The following is a 20,572-nucleotide window of genomic DNA, read 5'->3' as shown; positions in this document are numbered from 1 at the left end:
GGCAGTGTTGCAATACAGCACTGCATAGCACACTGCTGCTTTCCTGACTGCTGTAGTAGGAAATCCATGTTATAACCTCTACAGGAAGAGCATCTTCAGGGACGATCTTCCTGTAGAGGTTATAATAAAGCAACCCGTTGCTATTTTTATTCATTTTGTTCTCAGCAGGAGGGTTCAGTTAAGCTTTGTTAACGCAAATTCATGAAGTCCATAAAAGCTGAATCCCCTCAGCTTCTGGGAGACTTAAATGTGAGCACTGGAGGCTCTGTTTGGATACAAGACATGATTTAGGCAGGAGTTCTTAATGGTTCTAGCTTATTGAGTCATCTCATTACAAAAAAGTAAAAAGCTTATACATTAAGTGCATCCCCTTTATTTTAAAAAGGCACTAGGTGGATATTTCCATGACAGACACTAAGGGTTACATCTCATATCACGCCTATGAGAAGCTACTTGCTGCATCGCAATACTTCTCAAGCTGCTGCACATTTGAACAGCATTTGGGGCATGGCAGAGGGCAGGATTAACCTGTAAACCCGTGGCCCTTCTCTGCTCTCTCTGCCATGCTGCAGAGAGGGCTCTTCTAACACATCCTGTGTTAGCAGTGCTGATACTAGCTTCAAAGGTCAAGGTGAATACTGGTTTTGTATGGCTCAGCCCTAAGCAAACCTTAAGACACTGTCTTATGGCACTTTTTCAGATGGCAACTGTATCACTGACCCTCAGAGAGAGGGTTAGTGGGTTAAAAGAAGCAATCCTGCATTTCCTATGCAGCACAGTCTTCCATGCTGAGCATAATGCTCTCCACCGGTGCCTTCTACCCTTTGTGATCCAGCTTCATCGTGTTGTATCACAGAGCCAAAAACTTCGTATATAACCAGATGGCTCACGTGGAAGGAGTGGCCTCTTCCTGCCCTTTAAAGCTCCTGCCTTTAGAGATAAATCTCTAGTGATGCTGATAGAGAGATCTCCAAAGGCAAGCATTGCAGTAAACCACCCAGCATGAGCAATACAACAGCCCAGCCCAGCAGCAGCTCTCAACCATGGTAGTGGATGTGCCATATGAGGTGATATAAAGCTCTTGATTTGCCAAAAGCATGGGGTTTTCATCCTGCCTTGGATAACAGCTCCCTCTTTAAGCATCTTCTCTTGGGCACCCAAAATGGTGTGAAATTTTCCCCTAGGAAAATACCATATGCCCTTTTTAAGAGGGGCTGTATGCATGGTCTGGGCCTTGCACTGGCTTGCTGTGCCTGAGTGGGATTTGTGTTACTGAGGAACTATTTTGCCTTCACAGAGTACCCATAAGTGCTCTTAAGAGTCACTCTATCCCATCCCATGCCCTACTGCATGCTATCTACTTTTAGGGCTTGATTGTGCCTTGCCTATACTGCAAAGTCTTCCTTAGTCTAAATAAATTCAGTCAGGTCCTCTTTGTGTTTAAAGTTGTTTTTTCTTCAATGGGACAAGATTTGGACTCATCTTCATACCTGAACAGAGTGTGTTTAAAGAAAAGCATAGTCTTGCCATTAGCTACTGACCCTATTCTGAACACTGAAGTTTTATATGTATACATATAGATATACATATAGATATACATGCCAGGCTGTGATGTGGAAGGCAGTTATGCCTTTAAAGCCATGGGGCTTCAAAGATCAAAGGAATTTTAGGCTGAAAACTCACCTTCTTTGTTTATTCTATTTGCGTTACAGATCAAACATGGCTTTCCATGCCAATCTTAAACCTTGTATGGACAATCTTTGCACAGTCAGCCCCTTTCAAACTGAAAACTTTTATCAGGCATTGAAAATATAAAGGATTATGCAATTTTCAATTGGTGGCAAATACAGTAACTGAACACATCAAAATGAGATGGGATGGCAGAGCGTGTCTATGTCTGTGGCTGTGTAATAAAAACTGCAGAAAAAAAGGAATAAAAGCCTGGAATTGTGTTAATAGATGATAGAGTTCTGTAAAGTTACTGTGTTTTGAAGGGAAGGATGGCTCTGTGTGTGTGAAGGTGTGTATGCGATGTGTTAGCACACGTCAGGAGTACGTGCTGGCGAGGCACGGCAAACAATACTGCAAAATCACCTTTGCACCACAGCTTGGCCTGCTGTTTTGTGAAGGTGCTGTGGACCTAGCAGAGGTATTACTGGAAAAGGCTTCTATTTTTTAGTGAAAAGAGACAATTTTTGATCACTTCCAGAGCTAACAGGATAGTCAATTTGGAGAGCAATACCTAAAATCATTAAAGCAAGATTTAATATAAATTGTCCATTAAAGACCTCGAATAAAAAAGAAAAAAGTTATGTCTACTCTTTGCTTATTTGATTAGTCTGTTACCTGTTAAATTTATCAATATGTGAATATTTAACATTTACTGGTAAAAGCACTCTCAAGGAAGGACTTCTTTCAAAGATATGCCTATAAGTATCTGAGAAAACCCACATCTTAAATTTGTGGTATGTTCATCCATTACAACTAAAGAACAGAATTAGCATTTTCAATAACTGAATTTAATCATCGGGTAGTTCATGTGGGAAGGGGCCTCAGGAGGGGGTAGTTCAGGGTTTTATTCAGTTGTTGTCCTGAAAGCCTCCAAGGACAGACATCGCATCTGTGGACAGCCTGACTGTCTTCAGTGGGAAACAGTTTCTTATGTATAGTTGGAGCCTCTCTTGTTTCTACAGATGCTCATTGCTTCGTGTTCTCCCACCATGTGCCATGGTAAAGAGTGGTTTTGTCTTTTCAGTAACCTTCTTGTAGGCACTGGCAAGACTACTATTAGCTTTCCTCACAGTCATCCCTTCTCCAGACTGGACAAGCCCAGCTTCTTCAGTGTCTCCTTACAGGGCCGTACTTCAGCTCCCAAACATCTTCGTGTCCCTCCACTGAACTCAATGCAGTTTGTCAATGTCTGTCTTGTAGATCTTGGGGATCCCCAAACAGGGCCCAGTACTCTTGCTGCAGTTTGACAAGTGCCGAGTAGAGAATGGTAATCCCTTTCCTCAATTTACTGGTGACATTCCTGTTAATATAGCCCATCACACTGCTGGTGCACTCCCCCCAGCTAGGTTGCACTGCTTGTTCATGCTCAGTTTGCTGTCTAATAAGATCTCTTTCCACAGAGCTACTTCCTAGCGAGTCAGTTCCTGGTCTGTGTCATTGCAAAGGACTTCTCCTTCCAAAGTGCTAGAATTTGCACTTATTTTGTAAGGTTTCTTTTGGTTCATTCCTTCAGCAGGTCTAGGTCTCTCTGGATGACAGCCTTGGCCCTAGCTTGGTGTCGTCTGCAAACTCAATAAGACTGAACTCCAGTACCTCCCAGGATCACTTCTCCAACTTGAAAACCCTAGCAGGCTAGTGAGCAGGCACAGAAGAACTGGGTATGGCATGGCAATCATCTGACCAGATTTAACAGTCCTTCAACTTTGTTTTTTGTTGAATACCATAAAAAGCTGAAATTTTATACAAGAAGTGTGGATTTTATTAATATTCGTGTGATATGATCCTGGAATGATAAACCACCCTGAAAACCAGATCATTTATCTGGTTTGGGACTTTTCTGTGTTGGCCACATAAGTAATAGGTTAATCACGATAATAAGACAAGTGCAGGATCGGTGATGTATGAGATATTTTTTGTTCCCTGTACTGTTGATTTGCAGCTCTAAAAAGTAAAATTCACTGCTTTAGTTTTATTTGACTTAAATTTTAAAGTGATTCTGAGTACAATTTGGCAAAGGCCAGCTTCTATCATGCTGAAATATTTGTGGAAGCACTGAACACTAGTCCTCTGAAAATCAGTTTATTTTATTGTGGTCTTATGTATAATCATCAATGCGTGTGACACACTTGTTATGAATTCAGAGGAGAGAAGATAACAGGAAAAGAAGCCTATTGACATGCAGTAGCATAGATACAGTCAAGCAGGTTGGCTAAATGATGCTTCCATGTACATCTTTAAAAATCACAGGGGTTTTGCATAGGTCAGTATGCACATAAATAGCAAATTAATTGCACATCCGTCAATTTATGACCTGGTTGCATTTTCATGAATGACTGGGGAATCATAATTGACTTTGATAACAGATACAGTGAATCAGTTAAACCGTGCTTCTATTAGCAATTTAGCCATTAGCTATTCAACCATGACAAGTGCAAGGTCCTACATCTGGGTAGGAGCAATCCCAGGCACAGCTACAGGTTGGGCAGAGAAGAGATTCAGAGCGGCCCTGCAGAGGAGGACTTGGGGGTGCCGGTCGATGAGAAAATGAACATGAGCCGGCTTCAGTGTGCGCTCGCAGCCCAGAAAGCCAACCGTATCCTGGGCTGCATCCAAAGGAGCGTGACCAGCAGGTCTAAGGAGGTGATCCTGCCCCTCTGCTCAGCACTTGTGAGACCTCACCTGGAGCATTGTGTGCAGTTCTGGTGTCCTCAACATAAAAAGGACATGGAACTGCTGGAACAAGTCCAGAGGAGGCCACGAGGATGCTCAGGGGACTGGAGCACCTCCCGTATGAAGACAGGCTGAGGAAGTTGGGGCTGTTCAGCCTGGAGAAGAGAAGGCTGCGTGGAGACCTCATAGCAGCCTTCCAGTGTCTGAAGGGGGCCTATAGGGATGCTGGGGAGGGACTCTTCATCAGGGACTGTAGTGACAGGACAAAGGGTAACGGGTTAAAACTTAAACAGGGGAAATTTAGATTGGAGACAAGGAGGAAATTCTTTCCTGTTAGGGTGGTGAGGCACTGGAATGGGTTGCCCAAGGAAGTTGTGAATGCTCCATCCCCGGCAGTGTTCAAGGCCAGGTTGGACAAAGCCTTGGCTGGGATGGTTTAGTGTGAGGTGTATATGCAGCATGTGAAATACCTGCACCATTATTTATGACCTTCAGAAATGCTGATATAACAATGTATATTCAGTGTTGAGTTCAAAACCACCCAACTTCTGTTGGACTCCTTTGACCAGAGAGCTATGAACTTCATGACAGTGTAGACTCTTGATAAGGACACAATTATACTACTTATGCTAATACATGATTGTGATACAGAGCACAAGACATGTTTGTGAATAGGACTTCTGCAGGTGCCCAGCTGCCAACACGGCAGGGTCTGTAGGGTACGTATGCTTTGCTAATCCTTGTCGTCCCCTTCCTGTCCTTCCCTGTCCCCTGTCCTGGATTCAAGAGGTACTGGGGCATACAGGGTGTCACAAGTTGGTACCTGAACATTAAATACCTGTTTTTAAGTACACTGTGGGTTTCCAGACTGGCTCTCAGACCTTATAGTAAATGCAGGGAAGGGGCTTTAACTTCGCACAGTATCCTATCTTCTCCTCTGAAGTTTTGAAGCACTTTTTCAATAGCCATAGCTCATTTTGCAATTTTACAGGGTCTTTGCTGAGCTTTTAATGTCAGAAAAATGGAACTCTGTGATTAATACCGTTCTTTTGTCCCTTTTAGTGTTGGAGTACCTTATTCTACAGAATATGCAGGTTACCACTGCCTATCGTATTAACCTGCAGCACCACAAAAAAAGACGAGTAAACTAAAAAAAAACAAGCAACAATTTAAATCAGGATATGCTATAAGCATCCACAAAACAATTACACATAGAGGTCCTCTTATCCCTGGCCCAGTAGATGAGGAAATGGGTTTATACCATGGTGCATATCTGAATGAAATACCTGCTATGCACTTTGATGTTGCTGTTCTTCAAAATATCTTTCCCTGTTTACATGGTTTATATACAGCTTTCAAATTGTTATTTGAATTGTTATGAGGATGATCAGGGGACTGGAGCACCTCCCGTATGAAGACAGGCTGAGGAAGTTGGGGCTGTTCAGCCTGGAGAAGAGAAGGCTGCGTGGAAACCTCCTAGCAGCCTTCCAGTATCTGAAGGGGGCCTATAGGGATGCTGGGGAGGGACTCTTCGTCAGGGACTGTAGTGACAGGACAAGGGGTAACGGGTTCAAACTTAAACAGGGGAAATTTAGATTGGAGACAAGGAGGAAATTCTTTCCTGTTAGGGTGGTGAGGCACTGGAATGGGTTGCCCAGGGAGGTTGTGAGTGCTCCATCCCTGGCGGTGTTGAAGGCCAGGTTGGATGAAGCCTTGTGTGGGATGGTTTAGTGTGAGGTGTCCCTGCCCATGGCAGGGGGGTTGGAACTAGATGATCTTGAGGTCCTTTCCAACCCTAACTATTCTATGATTCTATGATTTTTTAATTTTAGCTTAGGGATGTAGAATTGAAAGAAATCTCTCCACTCGTTCAATCTAGCCCCCTGCTTTTACAAGCCGTTTCATAGGATTTGTCATAAATTGAGATGGGCAGATGCCAGCTTTGTGAAGTTCAACCATGCCAAGTGCAAGGTCCTGCATCTGGGTCGGAGCAATCCCAGGCACAGCTACAGCGCCCCCTCACCCCTCCAGCCCTGGGGACCTGGAGCAAGTGGAAACCACTTGTCTGCCAGCGCCGCGTGTGCTCACAGCAAATACGAAGAGAGACTGGATCAAGAAAGCATAGAGAAATGTATATTTTAAGAACAAGAAACAACAAAAAAAAAAAGAACACAACAAATCACAATTCTTCTTCTTAAACCTACAACTCTTCTACGAAAAAACAATCTTCTGCAAAAACCCAGCAGTCTTCCATGAAAACCAGCAACTCTTCCATAAAAACCTTCCAACAGCAAAAACCTCCATCCGGATCACCCCTGGAAGCAAGCAGCACAAGGTCATTTCAGTGAGGCTCCTGATGGGTCATTGTGTCTGCCACAGCCCTGGGACACCCTGGGAAGAGCGGGATTCTGCCGCGGGGCTCAGTCCTGGCTGGGGCTGGTAGCCGGGCTCCATGCGATCAGACTCGGCTCGCGTGGCCCCAGGGCAGCGCAGGGCAGCGCAGTGGTGGCACTTGTGCTGCCAGGACGAGACCACTGGGCACCATGTCCATGCAGCGGGGCTGTCGCACACAGCCCCAGGGCGGCAGCAGCCGAGCCAACCTCACTGCTGGCAGCGGATGGGGGGCACGTGCTGCCTTACCACTCCTCAGTCCACCTCCATTTCCTCCATTTCCTCCAACTGCCCATCAACCTCCATTGCCTCATCCGCCTCCAACTCCGTGTCAACTTCCATTTCTTCCTGCTGCAGCCCCCCGTGGGTCCTGCTGGCAGCCTCCTCCTCCAGCTCTCTCATTTGTTGGAACAGCCTAAGGCAAAAGCCAAGCAGAAGAGTGCATTGGTGCTGCCCTGGGCAGCAGAGCAGAGCTATGGGGTGAGGGTCTGGGCACCCTGTCCCCTCTCGCTGCCCGGGCAGAGCCGCGGGGCGCTGGGGCCCCGGGCACGTCCCCAGCAAGAGCTGGAGGGTGGCCGGGGTCTCCTTGTCCAGCAGCACCCACCAGCTCTGACACGCTGGCACTTGTAGCTGGAGGAGCCTGCGCCTGCTTTTCTTGAGCACCTTGCAGGGCGGTAAGGGCTTGAGGACCTGCCGGAGCAGAGAGGACAGGGGTGAGCGACCGTGCTCCCCGCCTGCGGGACCCGGGCACAGACGCGGCCCCGCGCCTGCCTCGGCACCCACAGGCTCCTTACTCTGCGGATGCAGCTCTTGGTGTCCTCGCTCCCGCAAGGGCTGGGCTGGGCTGCCAGCAGGACAAGTCTGGTCTTCCTTGAGGGCTGCATGGGGGTACCAGGGTAGGACCGTGGGTTAGGGAACAGGAATCAGGGCAGGCAGTAGGTTAGAAGGGTTGAGATCGGGGCAGAAAGGGTCCAGCAAGGGTCACAGGGAGCACAGGACAAGAGCAGGGGCAGGTGTGAAGGTCTCTCTGTTGTGGGTCTCACTGGTAACGGGCAGTTGCCGGTGGAACACGGGCTGCGACATCACAGCTCCGTGACACCGGCGTTCCGGAACGGCTGCGCAGCAGGCGACAAGGACGAGCCCTGAAGGGGCTGCAGCTTCATGGGGAACATGGGGCAATCCTAACTTTACCTCTTGAGATGACTGAAATAAACTCTTGTGCTTAAATAGACCATAATCTGGTTGAATGCTGTGCTGGCTGGCCAGTTCCACAGGGCCAGGACCATCTGAATTGCTCTTTCACTGCCCCACAATCAGCTTGAGATCGATCTGAGCAGTGCTGACGTGCTGCAGTTGGGATGAAAAGTTATGTGTCAAAGCGTTTGACGTTGTCCCACACAAGACCTTTGTCTCTAAATTGGAGAGACATCAATTTGATAGGTGGTCCACTCAGTGGATAAAGAACTGGCTGGATGGCCGCATGCAAAGAGTTGTGGTCAATGGCTCAATGTCCAGCTGGAGACCGGTAACGAGTGGTGTCCCTCAGGGATTGGTGTTGGAACCGGTCTTGTTTAACGTCTTTGTTGGTGACATGGACAGTGGGATTGAGTGCACCCTCAGCAAGTTTGCCGATGACACCAATCTGTGTGGTCCGGTTCATATGCTGGAGGGAAGGGATGCCATCCAGAGGGACCTTGACACGCTTGTGAGGTGGGCTGACGCTAACCTGATGAAGTTCAACCACGACAAGTGCAAGGTCCTACACCTGGGTAGGAGCAATCCCAGGCACAGCTACAGGTTGGGCAGAGAAGAGATTCAGAGCGGCCCTGCAGAGAAGGACATGGGGGTGCTGGTCGAGGAGAAAATGAACGTGAACCGGCTTCAGTGTGCGCTTGCAGCCCAGAAAGCCAACCGTATCCTGGGCTGCAAAGGGAGTGTGACCAACAGGTCGAAGGAGGTGATCCTGCCCCTCTACTCTGCTCTTGTGAGACCTCACCTGGAGCATTGTGTGCAGTTCTGGTGTCCTCAACATAAAAAGGACATGGAACTGCTGGAACAAGTCCAGAGGAGGCCACGAGGATGCTCAGGGGACTGGAGCACCTCCCGTATGAAGACAGGCTGAGGAAGTTGGGGCTGTTCAGCCTGGAGAAGAGAAGGCTGCGTGGAGACCTCATAGCAGCCTTCCAGTGTCTGAAGGGGGCCTATAGGGATGCTGGGGAGGGACTCTTCATCAGGGACTGTAGTGACAGGACAAAGGGTAACGGGTTAAAACTTAAACAGGGGAAATTTAGATTGGAGACAAGGAGGAAATTCTTTCCTGTTAGGGTGGTGAGGCACTGGAATGGGTTGCCCAAGGAAGTTGTGAATGCTCCATCCCCGGCAGTGTTCAAGGCCAGGTTGGACAAAGCCTTGGCTGGGATGGTTTAGTGTGAGGTGTATATGCAGCATGTGAAATACCTGCACCATTATTTATGACCTTCAGAAATGCTGATATAACAATGTATATTCAGTGTTGAGTACAAAACCACCCAACTTCTGTTGGACTCCTTTGACCAGAGAGCTATGAACTTCATGACAGTGTAGACTCTTGATAAGGACACAATTATACTACTTATGCTAATACATGATTGTGATACAGAGCACAAGACATGTTTGTGAATAGGACTTCTGCAGGTGCCCAGCTGCCAACACGGCAGGGTCTGTAGGGTACGTATGCTTTGCTAATCCTTGTCGTCCCCTTCCTGTCCTTCCCTGTCCCCTGTCCTGGATTCAAGAGGTACTGGGGCATACAGGGTGTCACAAGTTGGTACCTGAACATTAAATACCTGTTTTTAAGTACACTGTGGGTTTCCAGACTGGCTCTCAGACCTTATAGTAAATGCAGGGAAGGGGCTTTAACTTCGCACAGTATCCTATCTTCTCCTCTGAAGTTTTGAAGCACTTTTTCAATAGCCATAGCTCATTTTGCAATTTTACAGGGTCTTTGCTGAGCTTTTAATGTCAGAAAAATGGAACTCTGTGATTAATACCATTCTTTTGTCCCTTTTAGTGTTGGAGTACCTTATTCTACAGAATATGCAGGTTACCACTGCCTATCGTATTAACCTGCAGCACCACAAAAAAAGACGAGTAAACTAAAAAAAAACAAGCAACAATTTAAATCAGGATATGCTATAAGCATCCACAAAACAATTACACATAGAGGTCCTCTTATCCCTGGCCCAGTAGATGAGGAAATGGGTTTATACCATGGTGCATATCTGAATGAAATACCTGCTATGCACTTTGATGTTGCTGTTCTTCAAAATATCTTTCCCTGTTTACATGGTTTATATACAGCTTTCAAATTGTTATTTGAATTGTTATGAGGATGATCAGGGGACTGGAGCACCTCCCGTATGAAGACAGGCTGAGGAAGTTGGGGCTGTTCAGCCTGGAGAAGAGAAGGCTGCGTGGAAACCTCCTAGCAGCCTTCCAGTATCTGAAGGGGGCCTATAGGGATGCTGGGGAGGGACTCTTCGTCAGGGACTGTAGTGACAGGACAAGGGGTAACGGGTTCAAACTTAAACAGGGGAAGTTTAGATTGGATACAAGGAGGAAATTCTTTCCTGTTAGGGTGGTGAGGCACTGGAATGGGTTGCCCAGGGAGGTTGTGAGTGCTCCATCCCTGGCGGTGTTGAAGGCCAGGTTGGATGAAGCCTTGTGTGGGATGGTTTAGTGTGAGGTGTCCCTGCCCATGGCAGGGGGGTTGGAACTAGATGATCTTGAGGTCCTTTCCAACCCTAACTATTCTATGATTCTATGATTTTTTAATTTTAGCTTAGGGATGTAGAATTGAAAGAAATCTCTCCACTCGTTCAATCTAGCCCCCTGCTTTTACAAGCCGTTTCATAGGATTTGTCATAAATTGAGATGGGCAGATGCCAGCTTTGTGAAGTTCAACCATGCCAAGTGCAAGGTCCTGCATCTGGGTCGGAGCAATCCCAGGCACAGCTACAGCGCCCCCTCACCCCTCCAGCCCTGGGGACCTGGAGCAAGTGGAAACCACTTGTCTGCCAGCGCCGCGTGTGCTCACAGCAAATACGAAGAGAGACTGGATCAAGAAAGCATAGAGAAATGTATATTTTAAGAACAAGAAACAACAAAAAAAAAAAGAACACAACAAATCACAATTCTTCTTCTTAAACCTACAACTCTTCTACGAAAAAACAATCTTCTGCAAAAACCCAGCAGTCTTCCATGAAAACCAGCAACTCTTCCATAAAAACCTTCCAACAGCAAAAACCTCCATCCGGATCACCCCTGGAAGCAAGCAGCACAAGGTCATTTCAGTGAGGCTCCTGATGGGTCATTGTGTCTGCCACAGCCCTGGGACACCCTGGGAAGAGCGGGATTCTGCCGCGGGGCTCAGTCCTGGCTGGGGCTGGTAGCCGGGCTCCATGCGATCAGACTCGGCTCGCGTGGCCCCAGGGCAGCGCAGGGCAGCGCAGTGGTGGCACTTGTGCTGCCAGGACGAGACCACTGGGCACCATGTCCATGCAGCGGGGCTGTCGCACACAGCCCCAGGGCGGCAGCAGCCAAGCCAACCTCACTGCTGGCAGCGGATGGGGGGCACGTGCTGCCTTACCACTCCTCAGTCCACCTCCATTTCCTCCATTTCCTCCAACTGCCCATCAACCTCCATTGCCTCATCCGCCTCCAACTCCGTGTCAACTTCCATTTCTTCCTGCTGCAGCCCCCCGTGGGTCCTGCTGGCAGCCTCCTCCTCCAGCTCTCTCATTTGTTGGAACAGCCTAAGGCAAAAGCCAAGCAGAAGAGTGCATTGGTGCTGCCCTGGGCAGCAGAGCAGAGCTATGGGGTGAGGGTCTGGGCACCCTGTCCCCTCTCGCTGCCCGGGCAGAGCCGCGGGGCGCTGGGGCCCCGGGCACGTCCCCAGCAAGAGCTGGAGGGTGGCCGGGGTCTCCTTGTCCAGCAGCACCCACCAGCTCTGACACGCTGGCACTTGTAGCTGGAGGAGCCTGCGCCTGCTTTTCTTGAGCACCTTGCGGGGCGGTAAGGGCTTGAGGACCTGCCGGAGCAGAGAGGACAGGGGTGAGCGACCGTGCTCCCCGCCTGCGGGACCCGGGCACAGACGCGGCCCCGCACCTGCCTCGGCACCCACAGGCTCCTTACTCTGCGGATGCAGCTCTTGGTGTCCTCGCTCCCGCAAGGGCTGGGCTGGGCTGCCAGCAGGACAAGTCTGGTCTTCCTTGAGGGCTGCATGGGGGTACCAGGGTAGGACCGTGGGTTAGGGAACAGGAATCAGGGCAGGCAGTAGGTTAGAAGGGTTGAGATCGGGGCAGAAAGGGTCCAGCAAGGGTCACAGGGAGCACAGGACAAGAGCAGGGGCAGGTGTGAAGGTCTCTCTGTTGTGGGTCTCACTGGTAACGGGCAGTTGCCGGTGGAACACGGGCTGCGACATCACAGCTCCGTGACACCGGCGTTCCGGAACGGCTGCGCAGCAGGCGACAAGGACGAGCCCTGAAGGGGCTGCAGCTTCATGGGGAACATGGGGCAATCCTAACTTTACCTCTTGAGATGACTGAAATAAACTCTTGTGCTTAAATAGACCATAATCTGGTTGAATGCTGTGCTGGCTGGCCAGTTCCACAGGGCCAGGACCATCTGAATTGCTCTTTCACTGCCCCACAATCAGCTTGAGATCGATCTGAGCAGTGCTGACGTGCTGCAGTTGGGATGAAAAGTTATGTGTCAAAGCGTTTGACGTTGTCCCACACAAGACCTTTGTCTCTAAATTGGAGAGACATCAATTTGATAGGTGGTCCACTCAGTGGATAAAGAACTGGCTGGATGGCCGCATGCAAAGAGTTGTGGTCAATGGCTCAATGTCCAGCTGGAGACCGGTAACGAGTGGTGTCCCTCAGGGATTGGTGTTGGAACCGGTCTTGTTTAACGTCTTTGTTGGTGACATGGACAGTGGGATTGAGTGCACCCTCAGCAAGTTTGCCGATGACACCAATCTGTGTGGTCCGGTTCATATGCTGGAGGGAAGGGATGCCATCCAGAGGGACCTTGACACGCTTGTGAGGTGGGCTGACGCTAACCTGATGAAGTTCAACCACGACAAGTGCAAGGTCCTACACCTGGGTAGGAGCAATCCCAGGCACAGCTACAGGTTGGGCAGAGAAGAGATTCAGAGCGGCCCTGCAGAGAAGGACATGGGGGTGCTGGTCGAGGAGAAAATGAACGTGAACCGGCTTCAGTGTGCGCTTGCAGCCCAGAAAGCCAACCGTATCCTGGGCTGCAAAGGGAGTGTGACCAACAGGTCGAAGGAGGTGATCCTGCCCCTCTACTCTGCTCTTGTGAGACCTCACCTGGAGCATTGTGTGCAGTTCTGGTGTCCTCAACATAAAAAGGACATGGAACTGCTGGAACAAGTCCAGAGGAGGCCACGAGGATGCTCAGGGGACTGGAGCACCTCCCGTATGAAGACAGGCTGAGGAAGTTGGGGCTGTTCAGCCTGGAGAAGAGAAGGCTGCGTGGAGACCTCATAGCAGCCTTCCAGTGTCTGAAGGGGGCCTATAGGGATGCTGGGGAGGGACTCTTCATCAGGGACTGTAGTGACAGGACAAAGGGTAACGGGTTAAAACTTAAACAGGGGAAATTTAGATTGGAGACAAGGAGGAAATTCTTTCCTGTTAGGGTGGTGAGGCACTGGAATGGGTTGCCCAAGGAAGTTGTGAATGCTCCATCCCCGGCAGTGTTCAAGGCCAGGTTGGACAAAGCCTTGGCTGGGATGGTTTAGTGTGAGGTGTATATGCAGCATGTGAAATACCTGCACCATTATTTATGACCTTCAGAAATGCTGATATAACAATGTATATTCAGTGTTGAGTACAAAACCACCCAACTTCTGTTGGACTCCTTTGACCAGAGAGCTATGAACTTCATGACAGTGTAGACTCTTGATAAGGACACAATTATACTACTTATGCTAATACATGATTGTGATACAGAGCACAAGACATGTTTGTGAATAGGACTTCTGCAGGTGCCCAGCTGCCAACACGGCAGGGTCTGTAGGGTACGTATGCTTTGCTAATCCTTGTCGTCCCCTTCCTGTCCTTCCCTGTCCCCTGTCCTGGATTCAAGAGGTCCTGGGGCATACAGGGTGTCACAAGTTGGTACCTGAACATTAAATACCTGTTTTTAAGTACACTGTGGGTTTCCAGACTGGCTCTCAGACCTTATAGTAAATGCAGGGAAGGGGCTTTAACTTCGCACAGTATCCTATCTTCTCCTCTGAAGTTTTGAAGCACTTTTTCAATAGCCATAGCTCATTTTGCAATTTTACAGGGTCTTTGCTGAGCTTTTAATGTCAGAAAAATGGAACTCTGTGATTAATACCGTTCTTTTGTCCCTTTTAGTGTTGGAGTACCTTATTCTACAGAATATGCAGGTTACCACTGCCTATCGTATTAACCTGCAGCACCACAAAAAAAGACGAGTAAACTAAAAAAAAACAAGCAACAATTTAAATCAGGATATGCTATAAGCATCCACAAAACAATTACACATAGAGGTCCTCTTATCCCTGGCCCAGTAGATGAGGAAATGGGTTTATACCATGGTGCATATCTGAATGAAATACCTGCTATGCACTTTGATGTTGCTGTTCTTCAAAATATCTTTCCCTGTTTACATGGTTTATATACAGCTTTCAAATTGTTATTTGAATTGTTATGAGGATGATCAGGGGACTGGAGCACCTCCCGTATGAAGACAGGCTGAGGAAGTTGGGGCTGTTCAGCCTGGAGAAGAGAAGGCTGCGTGGAAACCTCCTAGCAGCCTTCCAGTATCTGAAGGGGGCCTATAGGGATGCTGGGGAGGGACTCTTCGTCAGGGACTGTAGTGACAGGACAAGGGGTAACGGGTTCAAACTTAAACAGGGGAAATTTAGATTGGAGACAAGGAGGAAATTCTTTCCTGTTAGGGTGGTGAGGCACTGGAATGGGTTGCCCAGGGAGGTTGTGAGTGCTCCATCCCTGGCGGTGTTGAAGGCCAGGTTGGATGAAGCCTTGTGTGGGATGGTTTAGTGTGAGGTGTCCCTGCCCATGGCAGGGGGGTTGGAACTAGATGATCTTGAGGTCCTTTCCAACCCTAACTATTCTATGATTCTATGATTTTTTAATTTTAGCTTAGGGATGTAGAATTGAAAGAAATCTCTCCACTCGTTCAATCTAGCCCCCTGCTTTTACAAGCCGTTTCATAGGATTTGTCATAAATTGAGATGGGCAGATGCCAGCTTTGTGAAGTTCAACCATGCCAAGTGCAAGGTCCTGCATCTGGGTCGGAGCAATCCCAGGCACAGCTACAGCGCCCCCTCACCCCTCCAGCCCTGGGGACCTGGAGCAAGTGGAAACCACTTGTCTGCCAGCGCCGCGTGTGCTCACAGCAAATACGAAGAGAGACTGGATCAAGAAAGCATAGAGAAATGTATATTTTAAGAACAAGAAACAACAAAAAAAAAAAGAACACAACAAATCACAATTCTTCTTCTTAAACCTACAACTCTTCTACGAAAAAACAATCTTCTGCAAAAACCCAGCAGTCTTCCATGAAAACCAGCAACTCTTCCATAAAAACCTTCCAACAGCAAAAACCTCCATCCGGATCACCCCTGGAAGCAAGCAGCACAAGGTCATTTCAGTGAGGCTCCTGATGGGTCATTGTGTCTGCCACAGCCCTGGGACACCCTGGGAAGAGCGGGATTCTGCCGCGGGGCTCAGTCCTGGCTGGGGCTGGTAGCCGGGCTCCATGCGATCAGACTCGGCTCGCGTGGCCCCAGGGCAGCGCAGGGCAGCGCAGTGGTGGCACTTGTGCTGCCAGGACGAGACCACTGGGCACCATGTCCATGCAGCGGGGCTGTCGCACACAGCCCCAGGGCGGCAGCAGCCAAGCCAACCTCACTGCTGGCAGCGGATGGGGGGCACGTGCTGCCTTACCACTCCTCAGTCCACCTCCATTTCCTCCATTTCCTCCAACTGCCCATCAACCTCCATTGCCTCATCCGCCTCCAACTCCGTGTCAACTTCCATTTCTTCCTGCTGCAGCCCCCCGTGGGTCCTGCTGGCAGCCTCCTCCTCCAGCTCTCTCATTTGTTGGAACAGCCTAAGGCAAAAGCCAAGCAGAAGAGTGCATTGGTGCTGCCCTGGGCAGCAGAGCAGAGCTATGGGGTGAGGGTCTGGGCACCCTGTCCCCTCTCGCTGCCCGGGCAGAGCCGCGGGGCGCTGGGGCCCCGGGCACGTCCCCAGCAAGAGCTGGAGGGTGGCCGGGGTCTCCTTGTCCAGCAGCACCCACCAGCTCTGACACGCTGGCACTTGTAGCTGGAGGAGCCTGCGCCTGCTTTTCTTGAGCACCTTGCGGGGCGGTAAGGGCTTGAGGACCTGCCGGAGCAGAGAGGACAGGGGTGAGCGACCGTGCTCCCCGCCTGCGGGACCCGGGCACAGACGCGGCCCCGCACCTGCCTCGGCACCCACAGGCTCCTTACTCTGCGGATGCAGCTCTTGGTGTCCTCGCTCCCGCAAGGGCTGGGCTGGGCTGCCAGCAGGACAAGTCTGGTCTTCCTTGAGGGCTGCATGGGGGTACCAGGGTAGGACCGTGGGTTAGGGAACAGGAGATCAGGGCAGGCAGTAGGTTAGAAGGGTTGAGATCGGGGCAGAAAGGGTCCAGCAAGGGTCACAGGGAGCACAGGACAAGAGCAGGGGCAGGTGTGAAGGTCTCTCTGTTGTGGGTCTCACTGGTAACGGGCAGTTGCCGGTGGAACACGGGCTGCGACATCACAGCTCCGTGACACCGGCGTTCCGGAACGGCTGCGCAGCAGGGGACAAGGACGAGCCCTGAAGGGGCTGCAGCTTCATGGGGAACACGGGGCAATCCTAACTTTACCTCTTGAGATGACTGAAATAAACTCTTGTGCTTAAATAGACCATAATCTGGTTGAATGCTGTGCTGGCTGGCCAGTTCCACAGGGCCAGGACCATCTGAATGGCTCTTTCACTGTCCCACAATCAGCTTGAGAGCGATCTGAGCAGTGCTGACGTGCTGCAGTTGGGATGAAAAGTTATGTGTCAAAGCGTTTGACGTTGTCCCACACAAGACCTTTGTCTCTAAATTGGAGAGACATCAATTTGATAGGTGGTCCACTCAGTGGATAAAGAACTGGCTGGATGGCCGCATGCAAAGAGTTGTGGTCAATGGCTCAATGTCCAGCTGGAGACCGGTAACGAGTGGTGTCCCTCAGGGATCGGTGTTGGAACCGGTCTTGTTTAACGTCTTTGTTGGTGACATGGACAGTGGGATTGAGTGCACCCTCAGCAAGTTTGCCGATGACACCAAGCTGTGTGGTCCGGTTGATATGCTGGAGGGAAGGGATGCCATCCAGAGGGACCTTGACACGCTTGTGAGGTGGGCTGATGCCAACCTCATGAAGTTCAACTATGACAAGCGCAAGGTCCTACACCTGGGTCGGAGCAATCCCAGGCACAGCTACAGGCTGGGCAGAGAAGAGATTCAGAGCGGCCCTGCAGAGAAGGACTTGGGGGTGCCGGTCAATGAGAAAATGAACATGAGCCGGCTTCAGTATGCGCTCACAGCCCAGAAAGCCAACCGTATCCTGGGCTGCATCAAAAGGAGCGTGACCAGCAGGTCGAAGGCCGTGATCCTGCCCCTCTACTCTGCTCTTGTGAGACCTCACCTGGAGCATTGTGTGCAGTTCTGGTGTCCTCAACATAAAAAGGACATGGAACTGTTGGAACAAGTCCAGAGGAGTATCTGAAGGGGGCCTATAGGGATGCTGGGGAGGGACTCTTCATTAGGGACTGTAGTGACAGGACAAGTGGTGATGGATTCAAACTGAAACAGGGGAAGTTTAGATTGGATATAAGGAGGAAATTCTTTCCTGTTGTGGTGGTGAGGCACTAGAATGGGTTGCCCAAGGAAGTTGTGAATGCTCCATCCCTGCCAGTGTTCAAGGCCAGGTTGGACAGAGCCTTGTGTGGGATGGTTTAGTGTGAGGTGTCTCTGTCCACGGCAGGGGGTTGGAACTGTGTGATGTTAAGGTCCTTTCCAACCCTAACTATTCTACGATTCTATAAATGCAATAGTAGTGCCAAGAGCCAAACTGCAGTTAGCTCTGGGGTGCCTACAGTGGGGCAGGGATTTCAAGGTTCAGCCCAGCACCTTCAAGGCAAACATACGAGTGTCTCACTGCTCACGCCGTAGGCAGAAAATGTCCAAGCTGGGACATCGTAAGATCAGAAAAGTTGGCCCTCACCCAAACTTCATCTTGACCTGACCTGGACCTTGAACTCAAAGAGCCCTGCACAGAAATTGCACACTTGGGGTGGGAAAGAGGAAATATTTCTCACCGGCTTCATTTCTGTGGCTGTCTGAAACTCTTTAGACGTGAAATACTGGAATAAAGCCCCAGGGGGATTTGGCAGTGAGCAAAAGCTAGGATGTGGTCAAAGGTTAATGGGGTATTTATCATGGCTTTCCCATTTGGGCATCACCTCTGCCTACATGGGATATGCTGTGTTCAGGACTCCAAATTATCCGAAGTCAATGATTATTCCACATACAGGGCCTGTTCCTGCTCTTGCAGATGCCAGTGGGAAAAAATCCCTGTAATGTCCATAGGGAAATCAATAGGATGCATGTAGTCATTGCAGGGTTTTTACATCTTGGCTCTGGCTGACCCATTGGTAGAGGAAGATGTGACAGGGGTTAATGTCCAGAGTATGAGGCCAGACACATTTTAATGGGAAATGCGCACATTTTGGAAGGAGCTCTCAAAGGAAGGGGTAGACACTGCATCTTCCAAAATCTTCAAAACAAGGCTGGGTGCTTTGTGGGCAGCGTGTCTCGCTTGGATGCAAGGTTTTGGGAATGTTATTAGGATGAATGGATACATCTAGTCCAGATGGGGTCATGTAGTGGTCCCTTCTGGCCCTATGTAATTGTAGTTAAGCTGCAGAGAGAAGGCGATGCAAGCACAGGTCCTGGCTAACGCTGTATCTGTACACGTGCACCCCAGAGCTTACAGCAGCACTTGGCACATGGCAGCCCTGTTCAGGCTGCACACGCAGCTCCGCTTGCCTCCAGACCGTAAGTGTGTGATCTCAGCACTTCCCAGGGCATTACTGCAGTCATGGTGTTATTTATACAAACTAGGGCTGTGCACCGACATTTACTGTGTCTGCAAGGAACCCCTTGTGTAAACAGCAGCACAGCCTGTGTGTACACACAGCCCTCCTCTAGTAGCATTTCAGAAAATCCTGCTGGATTCGCTGCAGTTGGTGTCACAAAGGATTTACATGTGAATTTGAATGCTAACACATGTGGTTAATGGCCTGCTCAGTTGCATAGACTTGTTACTATAGGTACAAGTATCTCCAAATTTCCTATTTGCCATGCATGGGAGGAAGCCAGGATCCTGCCCTAGCCATGAGATGGACAAAGCTCCCCCCCAGCACACTCCTTCAGACATGAGGGGTTATATGTTGGGTTGTACACTTTGGCCAAAGTGATCCTGCAGATTTAAATGCATGGGAACCTGGTGGGTGCTAGAACCACAGAGAGAGCACTTGTGTGTGTTTGTGGGTGATAGAATCCTACAGGCTGGTTTGGGTTAGAAGGGACCTTAAAGCTCATCCAGTTCCAACCCCCTGTCACAGGCAGGGACACCTTCCACTAGAGCAGCTTGCTCCAAGCCCCTGTGTCCAACCTGGCCTTGAACACTGCCAGGGATGGGGCAGCCACAGCTTCTCTGGGCACCCTGTGCCAGCGCCTCAGCACCCTCACAGGGAAGAATTTGTTCTTAGATCTGTTCTAAATCTAGCTTCTTCTAGTTTCTTTTAGGTTTCTTTTCAGTTTCTTTCAGGATTGATGGATGTAGTGAGGTTGTGACAGGTATAGTCCCAAAACCACCTATCTTTATGGAGCAGGTCTCATCTATAGATCGCGGCAACAAATTCACAGAAAAAGAAATGGGGTGAGAACCTACTGACCAGGATTAGGGTCTGTAATCTAAATGTTCTGGGGTGCACACAGGTCACCTGCCACGTCAGTTCTGTGCTCTGGACCTGCTAGAAAGTGCTGATTATTAGGAAACTGTAGGTATTTCAGACTTTCTCCTGACTTTATCTTAGCAGCAAAGCATTTCTTGGACCAAGATTCTCAGCTTTTAAAGGTTTGCTACAAATGTAAAAAAAAAACCCACCCCAAACATAAACCCCATCACAAATAATGTGGATTGTTGCAGTTGGAAATAGGAAATAACGGCTGATAACACCGTATTTAAAATACTGGTGTTGCATTTACTGTTAAGTGGCACATGCTTATTGCATAAGCATACAGTGGAGCCTCGAAGAAGGAGGATGCCCATTTTACATTTTGTGTTTAGGCAAGACACCTCTGTGTGTATTTACCACCTTCAGGTCTCTTAGTGCAATACATGGAGCTCTGACCTTGATTTGTCCTTATTTTAGCTTTCACACTTTATTTTCCCTTTCCCTTTCTGCCAGTCTATTGTAATTAGGATTTAACATATCCCCCAGTATACGTGGACATCGGCAAAGCAATGAATGTCCATTTTTTTCCCATTTTCTCTAACCAAACCCAGTCCAAAATGCTATTTCTATCCGAGCTGATCTATGTTTTAGTGAAAGCAGTAGTAAATAACACTTTAGAGCAGACTTCAAAATGCCTTTTTTCCTTT

The sequence above is a fragment of the Lathamus discolor genome, chromosome 1 (genome assembly GCF_037157495.1).
Source record: "Lathamus discolor isolate bLatDis1 chromosome 1, bLatDis1.hap1, whole genome shotgun sequence".
Classification (NCBI taxonomy): Eukaryota; Metazoa; Chordata; class Aves; order Psittaciformes; family Psittacidae; genus Lathamus; species Lathamus discolor.
Note: the sequence above shows the minus strand (reverse complement) of the source record.